General features: G+C 43.1%; 1 protein-coding gene across 9 annotated transcripts in view; it reads right to left on the bottom strand.

The window, feature by feature from the left end:
- The window catches only part of CCDC91 (coiled-coil domain containing 91), a 319,501-nt gene that overhangs the window by 285,120 nt on the left and 12,836 nt on the right, over nt 1-21,545 (bottom strand). The window contains exon 1 of one of the 9 annotated variants that reach the window (XM_074936078.1): nt 15,100-15,187. The exons of the other annotated variants lie outside the window; for them this stretch is intronic. The gene's annotated coding sequence lies outside the window, so the exon portion shown is untranslated. Of the gene's footprint in view, nt 1-15,099; nt 15,188-21,545 lie in introns of those variants that run through there. 9 annotated transcript variants of the gene reach the window in all.

Below are 21,545 nucleotides of genomic sequence, written 5' to 3' on the forward strand. Positions count from 1 at the left end.
GAAGTGAATAATGAGGAATATAAGCAATGGCACGGAGGAAATATTACAACAGGGATGGGTACTTAACTGCATCTCTGAAGCTGTACATTTAAGGTTGCTAATAACTAAAGCTTGAACCCTGAGCAAAAGTACAGACTTTTATCCATCTATTCCAAAGGAACTCTAATGTAAAGGAGATCTGGCTTTCTTGAGTACATTGTTTCCCACTCTTCCACCCCGCCCATGAGCTGTCAGAAAAACAGCCCAGATTCTATAGTAAGCAAATGAGACTTCAGTCATAACTGGAAGCAAAAGCAAATAGCAAGATCAGTATTTTAAAATGACCATTTCAGGAGGAGCACTGTACCCTAGGATAAGAAGCGGTGGCAAAAGCAGAAGACGTTAGATGCTGGCATTTGTATCAGCTTCACAAACAAGGAACGTCAGAAACTAGTGCAGTTCTTCGATGGCACACCTTGGCCTTGTGATTTTTTTTTTTGTTTAAGAATTTCTTATTAGAACTCTGAGGCATATGACAAATTAAACTCCCACAAGTCAGTAAAGATATCTGTGGATATCTGCAAGGTAGCTAAGATGTGCAGAAATTATACTTAGCCACAGATCATAGAATAATAGAATTATGGGGCTGGAAGTGACCTTGAGAGCTATCAAGTCCAGCTCAGAGATAGGACCAAGAAAACCGAGACCCTCCCTGACAAGCTGTTCAACCTGCTCTTAAAAATCTCCAATGAGGAGGATTCTACAACCCCAGCCGGAATTCCCAGAAGTTTAACAATTCCAAATCCAGAGATTTAAACAACTTTTACAGTTAAAACACTTTCCTAATATCTAACCTAAATCTCCCTTGCTGCAGATTAAGCCCATTACTTCTTGTCCTACCTTCAAGAGACATGGAGAACAACTGATCACCGTCCTCTTTATAACAGCCCTTACATAAATCCCTCTCTGTCTGGTTGTCTCCATATCTATATGATGTAAAGAAAAATATTTTTTTCAGGAACCAACTCTCTTGGACGTAGGGTAACTCCAATTGAACCAACATAAGCAAAAACCCAATTCCCTCCATTCCATGCTTGCAAGCCGCATGCTAGGAGGCTTGCAGCTCCCGTGATAAACTGCAGGGCCCATGAAGAGAAGAGATTGGATCTTTGATCTACTGGTTCTGTTCCTTCTCTCAGCAGTTTTGATCGGTGCTTAACAGGACTGCCGTAGGGTATGCACACCCCATCCCCCTTTTGGGGCGGGGCTGTGATGCCACCGTTACAGTCTCCCCAACCACCTTTAGCCTGAAAGTAGCCAGAGTCACTTCCAGCAGCCCTTACATTCAGGGCAGCGCGGCCTAGCGGCTAGAGTCAATATAGCCACCCTCAGGTGCAGGGCAATATGGTTTAGTGGCCAGGGTCCATACAACAGGCATCTGGTATGGGGTAATGCAGGGCAATATGGTTTAGTGGCCAGGGTCCATACAACAGCCCTCTGGTAAGGGGTAATGCAGCCCAATGGCCAGGATCAATATCACAGCCCCTGGGCGCAGGGCAGTGAGGCCCAATGACCGGTATCAATATCGCTGCCCCTGGGCGCAGGGCAGTGAGCCCCAGTGGCCAATATCCAGGGAGGTGGCGGCCCAGGTAGGGAGGCATGGGCGCACCCGACTCCACCAGGCCTCGACCCAGGGCCCTGACAGTGACGGAGTGGTCTGCCACTGGGTCAACGGGGACTCCCACCTGTAGCCAGATGCGGCCCCCATTCCCTCTTTCAAGTGCAGTTTGCATAGCTTCCTGTTATGCTGTTGCAAAACCATAAGCAGCAAAGGACAGTCCCTGATGACATTAAATGCTTGCTTAAAGCTACATGGCTCTACATATTCATAAGCATGAATACAATTGGTAATATAATCAATTAATGTAAGGAATGAGTGAGATAATGTGAGTGTGAGAAACCAAATTGCAAGGCTTGAACCAAAATATTACCGTGTAAGGATGATCAAGATATATATGGGACTATACATAAACCTATGGCAGAAACGGCCAGAGAGAGATGTAACCCACGACAGCAAGAACTCTGGACCGGACCGGAAGCAGTAGAGCCCTCCCGCAGATCCGAAGGGACTCCAGGGACTCTCGTCGCCCCGTGTTCAATCTCTGGGCAGCTGGAGCCTGATCACCCACAGTCATCTGTGAAATCGAAACTAACATCCGCGCCTGCCGCCTGCCAGCATGAATGTGATGTGTGAGAGAGTATAATTGAGCAAATAAGAGAAGCAATAAATCAACCCTCAGTACTGCTCGAGTTCACCCTTTGTTTGTGGTTACTTCCTGGCCCATTCCTTAACTGAGAGCCTTAACTGGCCAATGACAGACACGGAAATCAGACTGTTGGAGGGAGAAGTACCAATACATATTGGGAGTAGTGTCCTTCATGCTGTGCAGCCACTGGAGTGGTGCGTGATCGGTAAGCAATGTGAAGGAGCTGCCGAGCACATAATAGCATAGGCGCCGATAGCCCACTTTACCACAAAGGCCTCCTTTTTGATCATCGAATAGTGTGTTTCCCTAGGGAACAACTTACGACTTAGATATAAAATGGGGTGTTCTTCCCCCTTGATTTCCTGGGACAGGATGGCCTCTACTCCCACTTCCGAGGCATCCGTTTGCAATATGAAGTCCTTTGAGAAGTCTGGATGTGCGAGGACTGGTTCCTGCACTAGCTGTTTCTTCAGGGTCTGGAATGCCTCCTCAGACTTACTGAACCACCGCACCTACGAGGGTTGAGAACTTTTGGTTAGGTCAGAGTGGAGGGCCACTATTGTTGCGAAGTCCGGTACAAAACACCGATAATATACGCCCAATTCCAGGAATTGGCACACTTGCTTCTTCATTGTCGGCATTAAGGTGCAAGCTCTAGCTGATACCCCATCAGAGGCCGTAACTTACCTCTTCCCACTATATGTCCCAGGTACGTCACCTCTTCCTGCCCAAGACTGCATTTTGCGGGGTTGGCCATGAGACCCGCCTCTTGAAGGGCCTTGAAAATACTGGTTAGGTGTCAAAGGTGGCCCTCCCAATTGCGGCTATAAATCACAATGTCGTCTATATATGCTGCTGTGTAGCAATCGTGAGGCTGGAGTACTTTGTTCACCAACCGCTGAATAGCGACGGCTGCCCCATGTAGTCCAAAAAGCATAGCTGTGAACTGGAAGAGGCTGTATGGTGTGGAAAAGCCAGTCTTTGCCCTGGAGTTTGGTGTCAGGGGTATCTGCCAATACCCCTTTGTTAGATCTAGCGTCGACAAATATTTAGCTCCCCCTAGTCGCTCCAGGAGTTCTTCAATGCAAAGCACTGGATAGATGTCAAACTGGGAGATAGCGCTGACTTTTCAAAAATTAATGCAAAAGCAGATGACGCTGTTGGGTTTTGGGACTAGAATGATCGGGCTTCGCCATTCACTTGAGATACTTCCACAACTCCTATCTCAAGCATTGTCTCCAATTTCTGGCAGACAGCATCCCACATCTTCCTGGGGAGGGGCCGATGGTTGTCCCTCACCCTCTGTCCCGGGGTTGTTGCAATATGGTGGCTTAGGACGTCGGTCCATCCTGGGTGCGTTGACAAGACGTCCGAGAAGTCCTGTTTGAGACACTGTAGCTGTTCTCATTGTGTGGGGCTGAGGTCCTCGCCCATTAGCACTGGCCATGGTTGTAGGGGTTCGCCTACTAATGGTCCAAGTTCCAGTTCAGGGGGTAAGGGTGCGATGAATAAGGCCTCTCTGTCCTTCCAGGCTTTCAACAAAATGCATGTGGTACATGCGTACTTCTTTCCATTGCGCTGATAGCCTGATTTTGTAATCTACTGGTCCTACCCAGTGATACACTTCAAAGGGTCCTTGCCACTTGGCTAATAGCTCCGATTCATGCGACGGCAATAATAGTAGAACCCGGTCTCCAGGATCAAAATGGAGTACCTTAGTCCCTGTGTTATACTGTTGCTCCTGGGTTCGCTGAGCCTGCAACAAGTTCTCTCAAGTGAAGGTGCCTATGACCTGCAAGCGCTCCCAGAGCCATAACACATTCTGGGTGGTTCCCAGGACCCACGTTCCTTGTGTCTCCCAGTCCTCTTTCATGAGATCCAAGATGCCCCGAGGTTGTTTCCGATAGGGAAACTCAAAGGGAGAGAACCTGGTTGAGGCTCGTGGGACCTCCCATAGAGCAAACAGTAGAGCCGGCGATAAGGTGTCCCAATGTTGGGGGTCGTCTTCTACAAACTTATGGAGCATTAACTTGAGAGTTCCATTAAAGCGTTTGACTAACCCATCGGTTTGTGGGTGGTACGCCGAAGTCCTGAGGATCCAAACGTTCAAATTGATAGCGGAGTTGTTGCCTCATGGAGGACACACTGGTGTCCTGATCAGTTAGGATCTCCTTGGGTATCCTGACCCAAGCGAAAATCTTCACTAGTTCTGTCGCAACGTTAGGGGTCATAGCCATGCGTAAGGGAATGGTCTAGGAATAGTGTGTTGCATAACAGACCAGTACAAAGACAAACCAGTTCCCTGTCTGACTCTTTTCTAGCGGTCCCACCAGATCCATGCCAACTCGTTCAAATAATACGCCAGTCACAGGGAGAGGTACGAGGGGGACCCTAGGGACCCCTTTCGGTGTGGCCCACTGGCATTCAGGGCAGGAAGCACAATAATCCCTCACCTCCTGGTGTGTATGCCAGGCCAGAAAAACCAGCAGGCTATCCTCTGGAGAGTCTTCTCTCTACCCAAGTGTCCTGCCCAAGGTACTGCAAGAGCCAAATGCAGAAGGCTCCTGTGCAGGCTCTGGGGTACCAAGAGCTGTCGGATGACTTCCTGTGTTTGGGGTTCCTGCACCACTTGGTAGAGGCAGTCCCCTCGAATCTCAAACCATGGTCCTTGTGAGGGGTGTGGTGTATCGTCTCTCTCAGTCTTGGGTCGCTGCCTGCTCACAGGCTCTACTTAAAGATGGGTCTTCCCTCTGTTCCTGTACTAAGTCCCTGTCACGCTTCAACTCCCATTGGGCATCTTCGACAGGGTACTCTGTACCTGGGGGTACTCGGCAGGCAGCTCAGGGGGTTGAGACGGTCCTTCTCCGGGATCAAGGTTCCTGGAGTGGCCGAAGAGTTCCCCCCTTGCAGAGCCTACATCTCCTCTTCCTGGAGATTGTCAGCCGTGGCCTCAAAAGATTTCCCAAAATTCTGGCCAGTCTCGTTCCAACACCAAGGGGTAGACTACCCTGGGAGCCACACTGACTTGGAGGGTTTCTTCCCAGCCATAGATCTCAGGTCTTACCCAGGCAACAGCAGGAGACACAGGTTAAGAAACTCCCTGAATTCTTGGTGATCCCCATTAAAACATTCTAGGAGGGGGACTGGTGGCCACGGGTTCGGGTTTGTGGCTTCAGTGCATGCCCGGAGCACAGTGTTGTCATCTCATAGCCATGCCACTTGCTCTGGTTATCGCCCAACGTCCTTCCCCTCCGGCGGTCAGCCTAGAATGAGCTGGCCTGCTCCCTTTTATACTGAGGCAGTAGCTGCAGCATGCTCAGCACCATCTGAGAGGCGGGACTTCCGCTGCCAATAGTGTGGGGTTAACCCCCTCTTGTCCAGTGCAGGGTATGCACACCCCATCACAAGGGCCAACAGACAACAAAGTAAATCCATTCCACTCTGCCAGCTCAAATGACATTGCTCTCACTCCTGCCCTTGCTTCTGACATGGAGAGAGGAAAAAGGAATAGTTCTGCTTCCACCCCTTAGCAAAGGGAGAAAGAGGTTTTGATAACTCCCTCTAGGACAGACACTGGCTCCCCTGCAAGACAGGATATCATCTCCATATGAGGACTAGGAAAAACCATTTAAGAACAGGGAGCTCTCCAAAGAAGATTCAGCCTTCTGTGGAGGCTGGTCCTGGAGGTGCTGCTGAGGGCAGGAATTTGGGCACAGCTATAGCATGTGCATGAGGTGTAACTGAAGAGGCAAGTACTAGTGTAGGCATTGGAGCAACTTTGCATACTTGTCTGAGACAGGGGTAGAAGAGAGCAGAGGGAAATTGGATATTGTGGGATAAAGCTCATAGGAAGAGATGAAGGAGGATATGAGGAAGGGGTAGAATTGTTTCTCTTGCTTCCCCCCGCCCCCCTCCCAAATATCATTGCTGTAAACCAGGCAGATGTTTCATTTTCTCATCAAAATCTATGGAGAATCGAAAGAGAGAGAGAATATATCTTTCTTCTGGCCCATAAGAAGACAAGAAAGGATCCTGTGTCAATATCTTGTCATGCTGCACTGGCAGTTTACAGAGGCAGCTACAGCTGTGCTTGACTTTGGAGTGTGTTTCCTGAGGCAGAGTTGTAACTTGTAGAGAAAAGCAGTCTAAACTAGTGGTTCTCAACCAGGTGTCTGGGGCCCCTGTGGTGCCACGAGCAGGTTTCAGGGGGTACGCCAAGGATGACCGGCACTAAATTGGCTAGGGCCCAGGGCAGAAAGCCGAAGGCCAGCTGTGCAGAACCATAGTCCGGGGCCCCAAACCCCACCACCCAAGGCTGAAGCCAAAGCCCGAGCAACTTAGCTTCATGGGGGTCCAGGTAATTGCCCTGCTTGCTAACCCCTAACTTTGATATGCAGAAAAATAGTTGTTATGGCACAGGTGAGCTGTGGAGTTTTTAATAGCATGTTGGGGGGGAGGGAGGCAGAAAGAAAAAGGTTGAGAACCCCGATCTAAACCACCTTCAGCTCAACCACATATCACTTTTCTCCCCATGCTAGACCACACACCTTGGCCAATATGGGACTCCACATGTAACCATTAACACTCAAAGGCTGACATCCTGCATAAAAGTAGCTTATGGAGCTACCACAGTGGCAGTTTTATGAACGTTTCATCTGTTCAGCCATGAAGAGAAAAAGGCCTGTATTGGTATGAGAAGTTCCAAGTTTTCAGATTGCTGGAATATCTGCTGCCAGGAGTAACAACTGTAAAAGGGTGGAGATGGATTTAAATCCAGAAGATTACATCTTGACAGGACAGCACAAAAGTCATGCGCTTCCTTCACCTGCCCCTGGATCTCGTCAGCCTGTCCATTCTTAGAGATTCACTTCTCAGAAGGCAGTAACTTTGTTAATTTCTATACCTATAAAAGGATCCAAAATGAGAGAATCCATTACTCCAGTAGAGAGTTCATTTCTACAATATCACTAGACCCAGTTCTTGAACAGTCTACATGCGTCTATAGACAACTCTCACTGTGTTCTGCTCTAAAGGAACCTGGATGAGCCAGTGTAGACATGGGTTAACTTCTCTCCAAAGTGCCTCAGTCCTCACCATCATACTGATAATCATCTATTGATGAAACAATGAATGAGAAATACTTCTCAATATTCTGGAAGCACTGCTCACAGTTCCAAAGTGAAGGATAAGCTGAGTTTTTCCACTTAGAGCAATAGAATCACCAATATGTTTCTTGTGACTGAAACATGGAGACACACATCCCCGAGGTCAAGTGTTGCTTTAAAAAAAAAAAAAAGTCACCCTAGTCTAGTGGTTCTCAAACTTTTGTATTGGTGACCCCTTTCATACAGCAAGCCTCTGAGTGTGGACCCGCCCCTTACAAATTAAAAACACTTTTTTTATATACTAAACCCTATTATAAATGTTGGAGGCAAAGCGGGGTTTGGGGGTGGACGCTGACAGCTCGTGACCCCCACGTAATAGCCTCATGACCCCCTGCGGGGTCAAGACCACCTGCCCTAGTCCAAGGTAAAACTGATTTTAAAGTCAAACGGGGACTTTAAAATCAAGGACCAAAAAATTTACTCCAAGTTCTATGAGGAAGATGAAATACCTTACACATCTTAAAAATAAGCATTATACAATTCTTCAAGGAATATTTCTGCTTCCAAAGCATAACCAGATTGCACTCCCCTGGTCTGAACAACATTCAGCACTGGTTTGCAGTTTTATGAAGTTCTGATGCAGGTCATTGCTAGTGTAGGGGACCAGTAAGCATCTGGGTATGTTTCTTCTAATTTTCTGGAGGATGCAGTGTCTTGTCATCTGTTTATTATGGTCCAATATCCAGACTTCAGCTAGAAATGTTGAAGCTGTAAGTGGCCATATTGAAGTTTGTGGTCTAAAGCTCATAAATCAGAGTAATCAGCCTCCTAAATTTTCTGCAAAAGGGCATTATTTATAACAAATGCTGACTTCCAGAAGAATGGAAGCAGACTTTATCCAGGCTGCAACAGCAAAATCTATTTTGGGGGATTTGGAATAAGAGAGATGATCTTCCACTTTAAACTGTTAGTACCTCCCAGCATCTGTCCAGAGTCAACTTGCACTTGGGTTTTCCAGGCACAAGAGCACCATCTTGTGGACAGATGAATATGAGGGGGTGGGGAACGGTGTCTGCAGAGCCTCCTTGCTGGAAAGGAGAGGATCCCTTTACTGCCCTCAGCAGAGGAGGTGGTTGCAATTGCAAAATCCTGCTGATATATTTAATAGGGGCTTGCCAAACCTTTAGTAATAAAAACCTTCCAGAGTCCAGAAGACAGGGTTTCTCCAGATCCCATCACTATAAATTTCTTTCGTAAGAGACAGAAAGGATTTCTAGCCAACACAACCCTCAACTGCAAGGCCCTGCAGAGCTGCTAGACAGCTAACACCTCCATGTTCTGCCACTCAGCAAGGTTCAACAGGCAGTAGCTTCATGGCTCCTGATTGGTTCCCTGTCCTACATAAATGCAAAGGGTATTCCAGAAAGCATCCAGACAACATCATGGATCTTCTGTAGTTGCCAGAGCCATTCCTACTTTCTGCTCATGAGCTCCTGACTTCGACTTCATGTCGATTTGGACCCTACCTCAACCCTAAAACCTGACTTGGATTCCGATTCTTGGTGTCAACCTCTGCCTGGAAGTTTACTACAAACTCCTCTGCTACTCACTGCTTCAGGTTTGACCCTGCTCTGATCACTGGTTCTGACTCGGCAGTATACTGACAGTTTGCCTGGACCACCCTAGCCCATGGGGAAGGCCTACCCTGTAGGAGCAAGGAGACAGCAGGCCACTCCCAAACCAGCATGCCCCAGAGAGCACTTAATGGGCTGACAGCTCCCATGAGGAGCTCCCTACACTGTGAGCCCAAGCATCGCAGCTCACAACAGAGAACCAAGCTCTGCATAGGCAATCCACACAGCTTCATGGTTAAAATGTGCCACTGCTGGCTCAACTGGCATAGCAAGTCACAGATAACCAGAGCAAGTGGCATGGCTATGAGATGACAACACTGTGCTCCGGGCATGCACTGAAGCCACAAACCTGAACCCATGGCCACCAGTCCCCCTCCCAGAATGTTTTAATGGGGACCACCAAAAATTCAGGGAGTTTCTTTACCTGTGTCTCCTGCTGTTTCTGCTCTGTCCCCAGTCCTATCTGACCAATCCAGCAAAAGTAGGACTCGTTATTAGTCTCCTGACAGGAGACACGTTGGATTGGACCTCTTCCCCACTCAAGTGAGAAGCCCAACACTATCTATCTCATTGGAATACCTTCCTCCAGGCATTTTCCGCCATATTCAATGGCCCCCGCCATGCCCACTCGGTGGAGGCAGCCCTGCGCAAACTCCAGCATGGACAGAAAATGGCCTTCTCTGCTGCTGCCCACTTTCAGCAACTAGTCTCCGACATCCAGTGGAATGAAGCGGCCCAGCTCTACCCATTCCAGTTCGACCTACACAAGGACATTAAGAATGATGTAGCTCACGTGGAGGCCCCGACCAACCTAGATGCTTTTGTCAACCTCAGCAACAGGCTCCAACAGCAACATGAGGAAAGGAAGGGGGCTGTCCCACCACCTGACCACTGGTCTTACGTACCCATCTCCGATCCAGAACACAAACCCATGCAGCTGATATACCTGCTACAATGTCACCACTGAGGAAAAGGAGCACAGCTTGTCTCTACTGTGGAGGATCCAGCCATGCTGTCACCAACTGCCTATCATGAACTTCAAAATGACAAACTACAGCACAACCCAATTTGGGAAAGGACCATACCCAGGGTCGGCAGAGAGGGTTAGCCTGGATGAGTGCCGAGGTAAAGCCCCTGCCCCACTCCTCACTGAGACATTCTCCCAGATCTGGATCTGCCTCCGTATCCCAGAGGAGCTGTACTGAATTCCACCACAGTGGGCACTGGTGAATTTTGGGGCAGCAGCCAACTTCATATACACACAGGAAAAAAAAAAAAAAAAAGTGTGAACAGTAGTATAAAAGTTTATTTATATACGTTATGTAATAACACAGAAGTTCACAAGTAAATTAACAAGTCATTCCCTTTAACAGAGTTTTACAGATTTGAAACCGCCAGACTTTGTTTAAAGAGAACCACTGGAAATTACACTAAAATTATAGAGTGAAAGCAATCCCTCTTGGCAATAGTGAAAAACAGATAGAACATTCAATGTCCAGGGAATAACTACAAGTAGAGCGACATCTTCTAACCTCACTAAGTTAATTGTAGAGCAATTCTGTAGGCTTTACTCAGCAAACTTCCCACTGAAGTCAAAGAAAGCTTTGCTTGAATTTGAAGATTAAAGCCTAAATTCAACAATAAGCACTAATATCCCTTCATTTACACTTGATACTAATAATAAAAGCCATTACACACAACAATCATCAGGTTGCACACAATTACCATACATAAATGAAATATATGATTCTTCTGTACAGACTTTAACTAACAAATATATTTTTTTAAATGACAGCACTGACACATCCATTCATTTGCTCAAATCAAAAAAAGTTAATATAAATTTTGGTAACAGATTGCAACTGCTTTTCTTCAATCATCATATGCAATATTATGAGCTGTTTCCATAAGCAAACCACTACTTTCCATGGACAAATATTGCTGACTACACAACAACTTACATGCAAAAATAACCTAAGTCATTAACATCTTGCTGAATTAAAAACAAACAAAACAAAAAAACCACACACACACACACACACTTCTCCCCCATACCCAAAGTATGTTAATTCTTTTTAAGATGTTGCCCTTTTTGAAAAAGGAATTCAAGCACAGCCCATTTAAAAAGACCAGCTCATACTGTAGTCTGGATATCCATCACCAGGGTACTGAATGGGAGCTGTCTACCAAAAGATTAAAGCTAAATTCAACTATTTACATTATTGGGTTTCTCTCTATTAATTATTATTATTGTGGTTCTGTAACTCAAACCTAATGAGGGAACAAGGACTTGATTAATAAGAACTACACAGTAACCTCTACTGCAATAAAGTTATGCCAGCATTTTATCCTTCATCAGTTTTACTAACTCCAGATGTTTCATAATCATTTACAGTTTAACCTGGTTAAATATAGATTTGTGTATTCTTCCATAGGATCTAATGTTCTTCCATAGATCAAAAATATTTTCAAGCTTTTTAAAATAAAAACTGTCATTAATTATCTAAGAAATTTAAACCAGGAACTGTAATTTCACTTCGCGATATGAACAAACTTACTGTTTATGAAAAAGTCAAGTAGACTGTTGGATTGCTATTACACGATAAAGGTCTTTAATATAAAAATGAGTTTCACCTCTATAACAATCTTTTAGATTTCTTGCTTTTTTTTTTTAAATTATTTTAAGAAAAGGAGATTAGGCATGGGACAAATTATGCTTTATTTCTAGGTCACTGTTTTATATCCCATGTAGATCAGTAGTGACCAAAATACTTACTATTTTTTGACCACTCAGGCTTCTGAATATGAAGCTGGTGCTGTCCATTCAGTTCCTCTAATAGGTATTCACATTATAAAAATACATCCTCACAACAAAAACTACAATTGCAATCCACAGACTCTTTGCCAATCTCAAAAGGGAGGCAAAGGTCTGAATTAACCTTCTAAATCTTCCCTAGATTTAGTACCTCCAGAATATTTTAAAACATATAGGCATAGCACTATCTTGATGCCTGTAGAACATGTTGTACCCCTTCTTAACTATTAAAATATTTCATTTTCTTATGCCCGCTACCTGGTATCTTTCAGCTGCATTTCTTTTTTTCAAAAAATGAAATTAAGTAGCTTTATCTTACCATAAAAATATATTTGTACATGGTGAAATCTTGTACATTACATGAACTTTCTGTATTCTGACATTAGTAAGTGTTGCTAATTATGAAAAGATTATTTTCTTTGCTTACCTGCTTGTTTATAGCATGGAAACAAACTTATTACAGCAAAATCAACAAACAAGTCTAACAGCATAGATATGGTAAGATAGTAAAAGAAAGATGATCTACATATTCTAAAAATCTAAAAGGGAAACAGCTTGAAAGTAATTTTAAAAAAATTAAAAAAAGATTCAGCTCCTTCACTTGCCTATGAATCTGCACACCTACCTACTTAATTTTACAATCATATTAAACCATTTTAAAAAGTCTCTCTTTCATAGAATATCAGGGTTGGAAGGGACCTCAAGAGGTCATCTGGTCCAACCCCCTGCTCAAAGCAGGACCAATCCCCAATTTCTGCCCCAGATCCCTATATGGCCCCCTCAAAGATTGAACTCACAACCTTGGATTTAGCAGGCCAATGCTCAAACCACTGAGCTATGCCTCCCCTCACTCCTTTCCCCTGTTGCTATTTGAAAGACTCCCATGAACAACAGAGGAAAGTGAAGACCCAGTCCTGCAGTTCCTTAAGCATATGTGGAGTTTTACTAATGTGAGTAGCCCAAATGAATCCTATGAGACTTCTGAGATAAGTAAAGTTACATGATTTTGTAGCATCAGGGGCTAAGCAACTATTCAGGGACAATGAATACACACAAAGTGCTGTCAAGAAGCCAAACATCACAAAAGATATATATTTTTCTCTAACAGTAATCTTAAACCTTGATCCTGCCTGAAACTACACTGAAATCAATTAATTTATAAGCGTTTGCAGGAGTGGGGTCTTGGGTGTCACTGAAAGAAAAGTAGGTAAAACAATAACTGATTCTAAAGGTGATTATATCCCATAAATGAAGATCTTTACAAACTCTTACACCTTTTGAAAACATGTCCATATTAACTGAGTAGCCTTACTGCAAATTAATGGTAATTAAATCTGCCTAAGTGCTTCTAAATTCTGATTCAGGGTAACATTCCTGATCTTAACCAAAAACAACAAAAATATACTTGTAAAGTAGCGTAACATATTGTCTAAAGAAAAAATAATTTTAAGTTTCCACCACAACAGTTAGAAACCTGAGAAAACTGTAAATAGATTGGCAATACATTTGACAGAGCATAAGACTTCACAGAAACCAATAGCTGAGACTAAAATTCAGTGCTTTCTGCACCAATTTGTCAGAAGTGCCCAGAAACTGTTTTTGGGGGGTTTTTTTGGTCGTCTTGGGCCAGGATCCTTATTTTACCACCAGCAGCTTATAAAACCAAATGCAAGTAGACCATGGTCTGTATATCAGCACAGAAACCACTTTAGAAGTTCTGCATTATTTTCATTTTAGAAGTTGCATCCTATGGAAAGTCCATTTAAAAGCTTAACTGGCAAGTATACGCTAAAATATTTTGTTTTCCTTCAGAAACTACACCAGATTCCAACCCACAGAGACAGGATTTCCAGTTTATTTCTCTCTACCACATGTACTAAACCCAAAATTATAACATAGGAAAGCGTTGTTAAAAAGTTTTGCAGTAACAGTAAACCTAGAGCAAAGAAATTTACTGTCGCACTCTGTTCCTGATAAGTTAAAAAACCCCACAGTTCTGCATCCTACAGTAAACACCAGATATTTTAACTCAGAAATTAAAGTATTTACCATATAAAGTTAACCTATATTAAAACAAATCCACAGGTAATACTATTCTAATTTTCTTTTCCAAAATTAATGAAATCAGTTCTAGTAATGTATCCATCCTTTGAATGGAACACTCTCTAGTACTATATTTCATGAGAAAAATTCAACACCACAAAATATTATGCTGAGGCTAAGTTTCAACAACAGTAGACGGAATTTTGTATTGTTTCCTGGAATGTGATGATACATTTCTTTGTTTGTTCTGTTTTCAGACATTCTAAGGAAAAATAAGAACTAGGTTTCTGATCATCTACCATTATGTAGTACTTATTTACTAGCACAGCTACACTTCAGAATCAACAGTGATTCAGAGCCCGTTCAAATCAATGGGAGTATTTTTCCATTCTTTGGATTGGTCCCCAATTGTCTTTTTCCCAGTAATATCTAGAAATATTTGAATATCGCAATTCTGTGATAAACCAAACACTGGTTAAAAAGGTGTGATTTTCAGATAATTAAGAGTCTTTTACAGAAAAAAATCTTCACTATATCAAACGGTAGATTTTAAAACAAAATCAGCATAACAACTAGGGTTTTGAGGTGTATTTTCCCTTGTTATTCTCATATTACTCGCCAGTTATTCTCCTATCCCTAAACTGACTTTAACAAACTGTACTTTCATTCTTTACAAGAGACTAAATTGTGGCAAAGCACTGCACAAAAATCCCAGAGCCAATAGGGAAGGAGAGGATACAAAAGAGAACTAGATAAATTCATGGAGGATAGGTTCAATGACTATTTGCCAGGATGGGCAGGGATGGTATCCCTAGCCTCTGTTTGCCAGAAGCTGGGAATGGATCACTTGATGATTACCTGTTCTGTTCATACCCTCTGGGGTACCTGGCATTGGACACTGTGGGAAGACAGGATACTGAGCTAGATGGACCTTTGGTCTGACCCAGTATGGCCGTTCTTATGATCTACTGTTCTTCTGGCTCAAACACCTACAAATAAGCCTTACTACAGGCCCTCTGCAACAGAGCCATGGAGGTGTGCCTTCACAGTGCCCCAAATGCTTTCTGAACCCTGACTCAGCAATGGCATCTATACATCACATCACATCACATCACATCCACACATTTGCCTATTTAAAACCAAACAAGTTTATATGCTCTTTTAGGGACTTCTAAATAGTATGGTGAAACAGTAATGGGCACTACAGCAAACCTTGAGACAAAACAGACTTCAGCCAACTTCTAAAACACACTAACCTTTTAAATTTCTATCATGTTGACAGGAAGACAGCTCCAGGTTGTGATGTAGATACTGGCCCTGGTTCTGGGTTATCAGGTGTCTCTCTCAGTCGGATAGAAACTGCCACTACCAGCTAGCAAACTACTAGCAAAGTTGAGAACCTTATCAGCCTCCTCCAGTAGATGGCTATTAGGACAAACTCTCTTAGGTTGTTCAGAAATTTTGCTGGAAAGGCACAAATGAGCTTCCTTTCCCAGTGGAGAAAGTTCTTCATAATTCCGTGTGTAGACCACCAACACCTTGCTGTTCAGAAGCATAAAACACAGTTCAATATTTTGTAACTACTTAGAAGCTTTAATCCATTATCCCCTGTGCCAGGAACCATTCGATTATTTCTGGCTGTCCATGATCATAATTTTCCTCTCCTGCCAGGTGCATAGCCACTAGCAGGTTTAGAACTATTGGATTTCTGTTCGAAAGGAGTACTAGACTGCAGTCTCAAGTCCCAGTCACCTCCAACTGAAGTAAATGCAAGTTGGCTCCAAACCTTATGTTATACGGAGCACTCCTGAAAACAGACACAAAAGTGTAGGCTAGCTTCTTTGCAGGTGCTTTTCCCTTGCCTAGATAAGATGGAAGTCTGGATAACTTATCTGAGGGAACAAAGGGTTGAACTTTATCTTCTTTAGCCTTTGACAGATTATCCTCTATCAGATTTGCTATTTGATTATGGTAGCATCTATGATGGGCTAGGCAGTTTAAGGAGAGACTGTCCCAAGTTCTCACAGTCTGGGACAGACAGAGGTTAGGGAAGGAGAACAACAATTGAGGTTTACAAAAAATATTTTGTTTATATGTACACAAGCCAAATAAGATGGTCTATATTTCATGTCTCCCTCCATTATACAGCTGATCTTCAAGCTTCTGCTCAACTTCCAAAGGTATAATTCATAGTCAGTGTTTTCCACTGGTGGTGGTAATACTGGAAGCTGTAGCATAGATAAGACTTGGGTGTTCTTACCATCATGACACCTAATCCTAAGGGTCATCCACACCATAGCAACAAACAGTGGCTCTACACCAGTGGAGAATTAGGTCTATGAAGTCTGGTAGTATACATGAGGCTTCGCAGAATCCACAAAACCATCTATAATTTTGTCTGGATAAAACCTCCAGAAACACAATACCAATGTGTCACAAGTAGTCCTCATTCTTTTTGCTATTTTTAGTTTCTAATAGAAGATTACAAAATGAAAAGCTAAAAAGACTTAGAAAACATTAAAAGGGAACACTGTCCATTTAATTTTCATTAATCATACAAGGCATTTTCATTTTTCAAATTTAAAAAGGGCAACTAAGTTGTATCTTTCAGCCTTAACTTTTATTTTAAACACCCAGTTTTATATCTAAGGGAAAAGAGTTCACGACAGCTGGCAGTTCCTCAAGGAGACAATATTAAAAGGACAAATGCAAACGCAAGACAGTAAGAATAATAAGAAACCAATATGGCCACCAGCAGGAGCTTTTTAGTTACGTGAAAACCAGAAAGGAATCCTACAAAAAGTGAAGATATGGACAACTGTTAAGGAGGAGTACAAAAGAACAGCACAAGTATATAGGGACAAAATCAGAAATTCTAAGGCACAAAATGAGTTACACCTTGCAAATGACATAAAGGGAATAAGAAGAGGTTCTTTAAATACATTCGGAGCAAGAAAAAAAAAAAGAAAAGTGTAGGTCCTCTATTTAGCAGGGAAGGAGAGCTAAAACTGACGACACCAAAAAAGCTGAGTTGATTAATGCCTATGTCGCTTCAGTCTTCACTAAAAGGGTTAATGATGACAGATACTCAACACAATTAGTATGGACAAATGGGGAAAGGAATGCAAGCCAAAAAGGGAAAGAATGGGTTAAAGAATATTTAGGTAAATTAAATGTATTCAAGACAACAGGGCCTGATGAAATTCATCCTAGGGTACTTAAAGAGCTAGCTGAAGCAATCTCAGAACAATTAGTAATTATCTGAGAACACCTGGAGGACAGGAGAGGTCCCAGAAGACTGGAGGAGGACAGTCATAGTACCTATCTTTAAAAAGGGAAACAAAACAGACCTGGGAAATTATAGACCAATCAGCTTAACTTCAATACATGGAAAGATACAAATTGATTGTTTAATAATTTTCTCATGTAAGCACCTGGAGGAAAATACAGTTATAACGCATAGTCAGCATGAATTTGTCAAGAATAAGTCATGCCAAACCAACTTAATTTCCTTCTTTGATAGGATTACTGACCTCATGGATGTGGGGGAAAGTAGTAGATGTGATATACCTTGGTTTTAGTAAGGCTTTTGACACAGTTCTGCATGACACTTTCATAAGCAAACAAGGGAAGTGTGGTCTAGATGAAATTATTATAAGGTGAGTGCACAACTAGTTGAAGGACCATCCTCACACAGTAGCTATCAATGGTTTGCTGTCAAATTGAGAGGATACATCTAAAGGGGCCCCGCAGGATTAATTCTCAGTCTGATACTATTCAATATTTTCATTAATGAGATTGGTAATGGAGTAGAGAATATGCTTATAAAATTTTCAGATGACTCCAAGCTGAGAGGGGTCACAAGCACTTTGGAGGACAGGTTTAAAATTCAAAATGACAATGACCAATTAGAGAATTGGTGTGAATTCAACAAGATGAAATTCAGTAAAGACAAGTGCAAAGTACACTTCGCTTAGAAAGGAAAAATTCAAAAGCAAAACTAGGAAATGAGAAATAACTGGCTATGCTAAAAAGGATCTGTGCGTTACAGCGGACCACAAACTGAATAGGTAGCAGGTTTAAAACAAACACAAGGAAGTATTTTTTCACGCAATGCACTGTCAACCTCCAGAACTCCTTGCCAGAGTGAGTTGTGAAGGACAATACTACAATGGGATTCAAAAGGGAGCTAAATACATTCATGGAAAATAGGTCCATCAATGGCTATTAGCCAGGATGGGCAGCAATGGTGTCCCTAGCCTCTGTTTGCCAGAAGCCAGGATTGGGTGACAGGGCATGGATCACCTGATGATAACCTGTCTGTTCATTCCCTTTAGGGCATCTGCCATTGGCCGCTGTCAGAGGACAGGATACTGGGCTTGATGGACCTTTGGTCTGACCCATGTGGCAAACTGCCGGCACTACTTTGATGGGTCTCGCGCTCTCTCTTCTTGGGGAGAGTTCAGGGCACCATTTGTCGCCCCTGAACTGGGGTGTTAACTGCCCCACTAGTGTCCTAGAGGAGGGGAGTGGAGAGGGAGGGACCCAGGCCCGCCCTCTACTCCGGGTCCCAGCCCAGGGGCCCTAGGAATAGCGGTAAACCGTTTGAACTAGCAGTTCCTTCCCCTGCCCTTCAGCTTGTGGGGCTTCCTGCCCTCCCTCTGCACAAACCAGGTGTCCCTTTACCTAGGGACTTGGTCTTCTTAGCCCACCGCAGCACTTCTCCAAACTCTCCTCTGCTTCCCTCCAAACTGCTCTGTACTCCAACACCAATCCACTCTGCTTCAACTCCTTCTCTGGTCTGATTGAAGCGGGTGGAAGGGGGGGACAGGGGGAGTTATCAGGTGACTGGCTTCAGGTGCTCTAATTGGCTTCAGGTGCTTTAATTAATCTACAGGGAAGAAGGCTCCCTTCTAACACTCTCCTGCTGCCCTCTGGCCATGCTGTATCACACCCAGTATGGCCATTCTTATGAACATGAGTCATCAATGTGATGCAGCTGCAAAGGAAGGCTAATATGACTCTGGGGTTAACAACAGGAGTGTTGTATGTAAGACAGGAGATAGTTGTCCTGCTCTTCTCGGTACTGGTGTGATGTTGTATGATTGAAATATGACCATTTATAGCAATGATACTTTATACAAGATTTGTTGCAATTGTCTATCAGTGCAGTATGTAATGTAAGGTGTCAATGGAAAAGTTTTGATTTGCTAAATAAGATTATTTATTGTCCTGTTTATATGCATGCATCATTTTTGTGTCTGAAGTTATAAATATTCATTGGCTATATACCTGTATCACCACTACGTTTGTTCCTTGGGTAACAGCCACAAGGTAGCTTATATCCAGTCTAGCCACACATTGTGAATGGACTTTTCGAGCTTGAGAAGTCATTTCCTCCAGATATCTCTTCCTGCTGATGCCTCAGTCTGCAAGGGGACAATGGCTACCCCTCCCTGCCCCCCCATGAGGCATCAAGACGTGTAAGGACATGTGATATGCTCATGTGACTCTGGACTCCATCTTGTTCTTGTAACTTTTCACAGACTTGGCTGTGAGGTTTGTTTGAAACAAAAAATGTCCAAGCACATGGCAAAGGGCATAAAAGACCCCTGGAATAACTACATTTTGCCTCTTTCCTCCTCCGATTCTCTGGACTGTGGATTTACAGCTATAAGGAGCATACTGGACTAAAGACCTTCCAATCTTTTGGAAGTTACAAAAGACTTTACAAGCCAGAAGTCTCTATAACATCACTGCTACAAACCTGATATAAGAACATAGCCATTTTTAACTCTCTTCTTCTTTTCTTTTATTAATAAACCTTTAGATTTTAGTTACTAAAGGATTGGTAGCAGCATGATTATTGGGTAAGGTCTGAGTTATATATTGACCTGGCTAAATGGCTGATCTCTTGAGATTAGAAGGACCTTATATTTGATTAAACTGGTTGTCAGTAACCACTCATCATAGAGTCCAGTGTCTGGGTGCTGAGATAAGGGCTGGGATGCCTAAGGAGACTGCTTTTCCGACTTCTTGTTAACCAGTTTGGTGAAACGGAAGTTTACTTTTGTTACTGGCTTGGTATAAGCTTAGAATCACAGAATATCAGGGTTGGAAGGGACCGCAGGAGGTCATCTAGTCCAACCCCCTGCTCAAAGCAGGACTAATCCCCCATAGTTGCCCCAGATCCCTAAATGGCCCCCTCAAGGATTGAGCTCACAACCCTGGGTTTAGCAGGCCAATGCTCAAACCACTGAGCTATCCCTCCCCGCCCCCTCCTCCCCAGGTTATTCTATTCTTACGACAGAATAACCACCAGTGAGTCTGCCCTATTTCTCAGCAATTTGTCCTGAATCTAGCATTCTCAGCTGTGACCCACTGAGGCACAAGGACAACTGGTGAGGCCCCAACTGGAGTACTGTGTCCAATTCTGGGCACCACAATTTTGGAAGGATGTGAACAAATGGGACAGAGTCCAGAGCAGAGCAACAAAAGTGATAAAAAAAATTTAGAAAACTTGACCTTTAAAGAAAGATTTTAAAAAAAACAGGTCCTGTTTAATTTTGAGTAAAGAAGACAGAGAGAACTAATAAGTCTTCCAATATGTTAAGGGTTGTTATAAAAAGGATGGTGATTAATTGTTCTCCATGTCCACTGAAGGTAGGACAACAAGTAATTGGGCTTACTCTGCAGTAAAGAAAATTTAGGTTAGATATCAGGAAAATTTTTCTAATTATAAGGGTAGTTAAGCTCTGGCTTTAAAGGCAGGATGTGTAGTCCCCATCATTGGAAGCTTTTAAAAACCAAGGTGGACAAATACCTGCCAGGGATGTTTACTTAGTCCTGTCACAGCACAGCAGGCTGGACTTGATGACTTCTTGAAGCCCATCCAGTACTACATTTCTATGATTCCATATTTACAAGAGTACTAGTTTACTGAAAAAAAAATCCTCAGAAAGTCCTCTCCCTTCCCCTTCCTGAATTATAACCTTCTTCAATTGTTCTCATTCTAACAGAAGTCCAATCTAGCAAAGGGAATTCATACAGGCACACTGTAACCACCACACACAATCTATCTTCAGAATAGGGGGCTTAGATTGTAAACTCTTTGGGGCAGATATTTCTGTATTATCAAGTAGCATGCTCAAATATGGTGATAGACCAGTAAATAAATCTAATGTAATACTTAATAAAATAACTTAATTATTAACATTAAGAACTTTATTTTTTTGCCTAAAAAGGAATTGTGCAGATGGTGAAAGATGCTTGACTGACAGCCCTGAAGACTGAAGTTCTTCTTGTATCCACAGAACTGGTGCAGAGTGGGAAGTGGCAGGACTAGCTTCCTCACACTATTTCAGTGTTGACCTGGAAGGACCACTTTCACTTGCCATGCCATTGAACCCCTGGCTTACCTCTTCTGAATGTCAGCACAAATGACAATTATAGTAGTGATATCTGTGATACTGTCATTTCACCATCAACTCATTTTACATGAGAGTTTGGTCACTAACAAACTGAGCTGAATTCAGGTCAGTGACTTTGAAGTGAAAGATTTTGTATCTGCATAACCTAAGTCCCCTCCTTAAAAATTTTCACTAAAAATGTTTGCGATGAAAAGATTACAAACACTACCACTGCTAGTTAGAAAATGTTAGCCAGAGATACCATATAGAAAACAGATGGTAAAAAGCCAACA

The sequence above is a fragment of the Natator depressus genome, chromosome 1 (assembly GCF_965152275.1).
Source record: "Natator depressus isolate rNatDep1 chromosome 1, rNatDep2.hap1, whole genome shotgun sequence".
Lineage (NCBI taxonomy): Eukaryota > Metazoa > Chordata > Testudines > Cheloniidae > Natator > Natator depressus.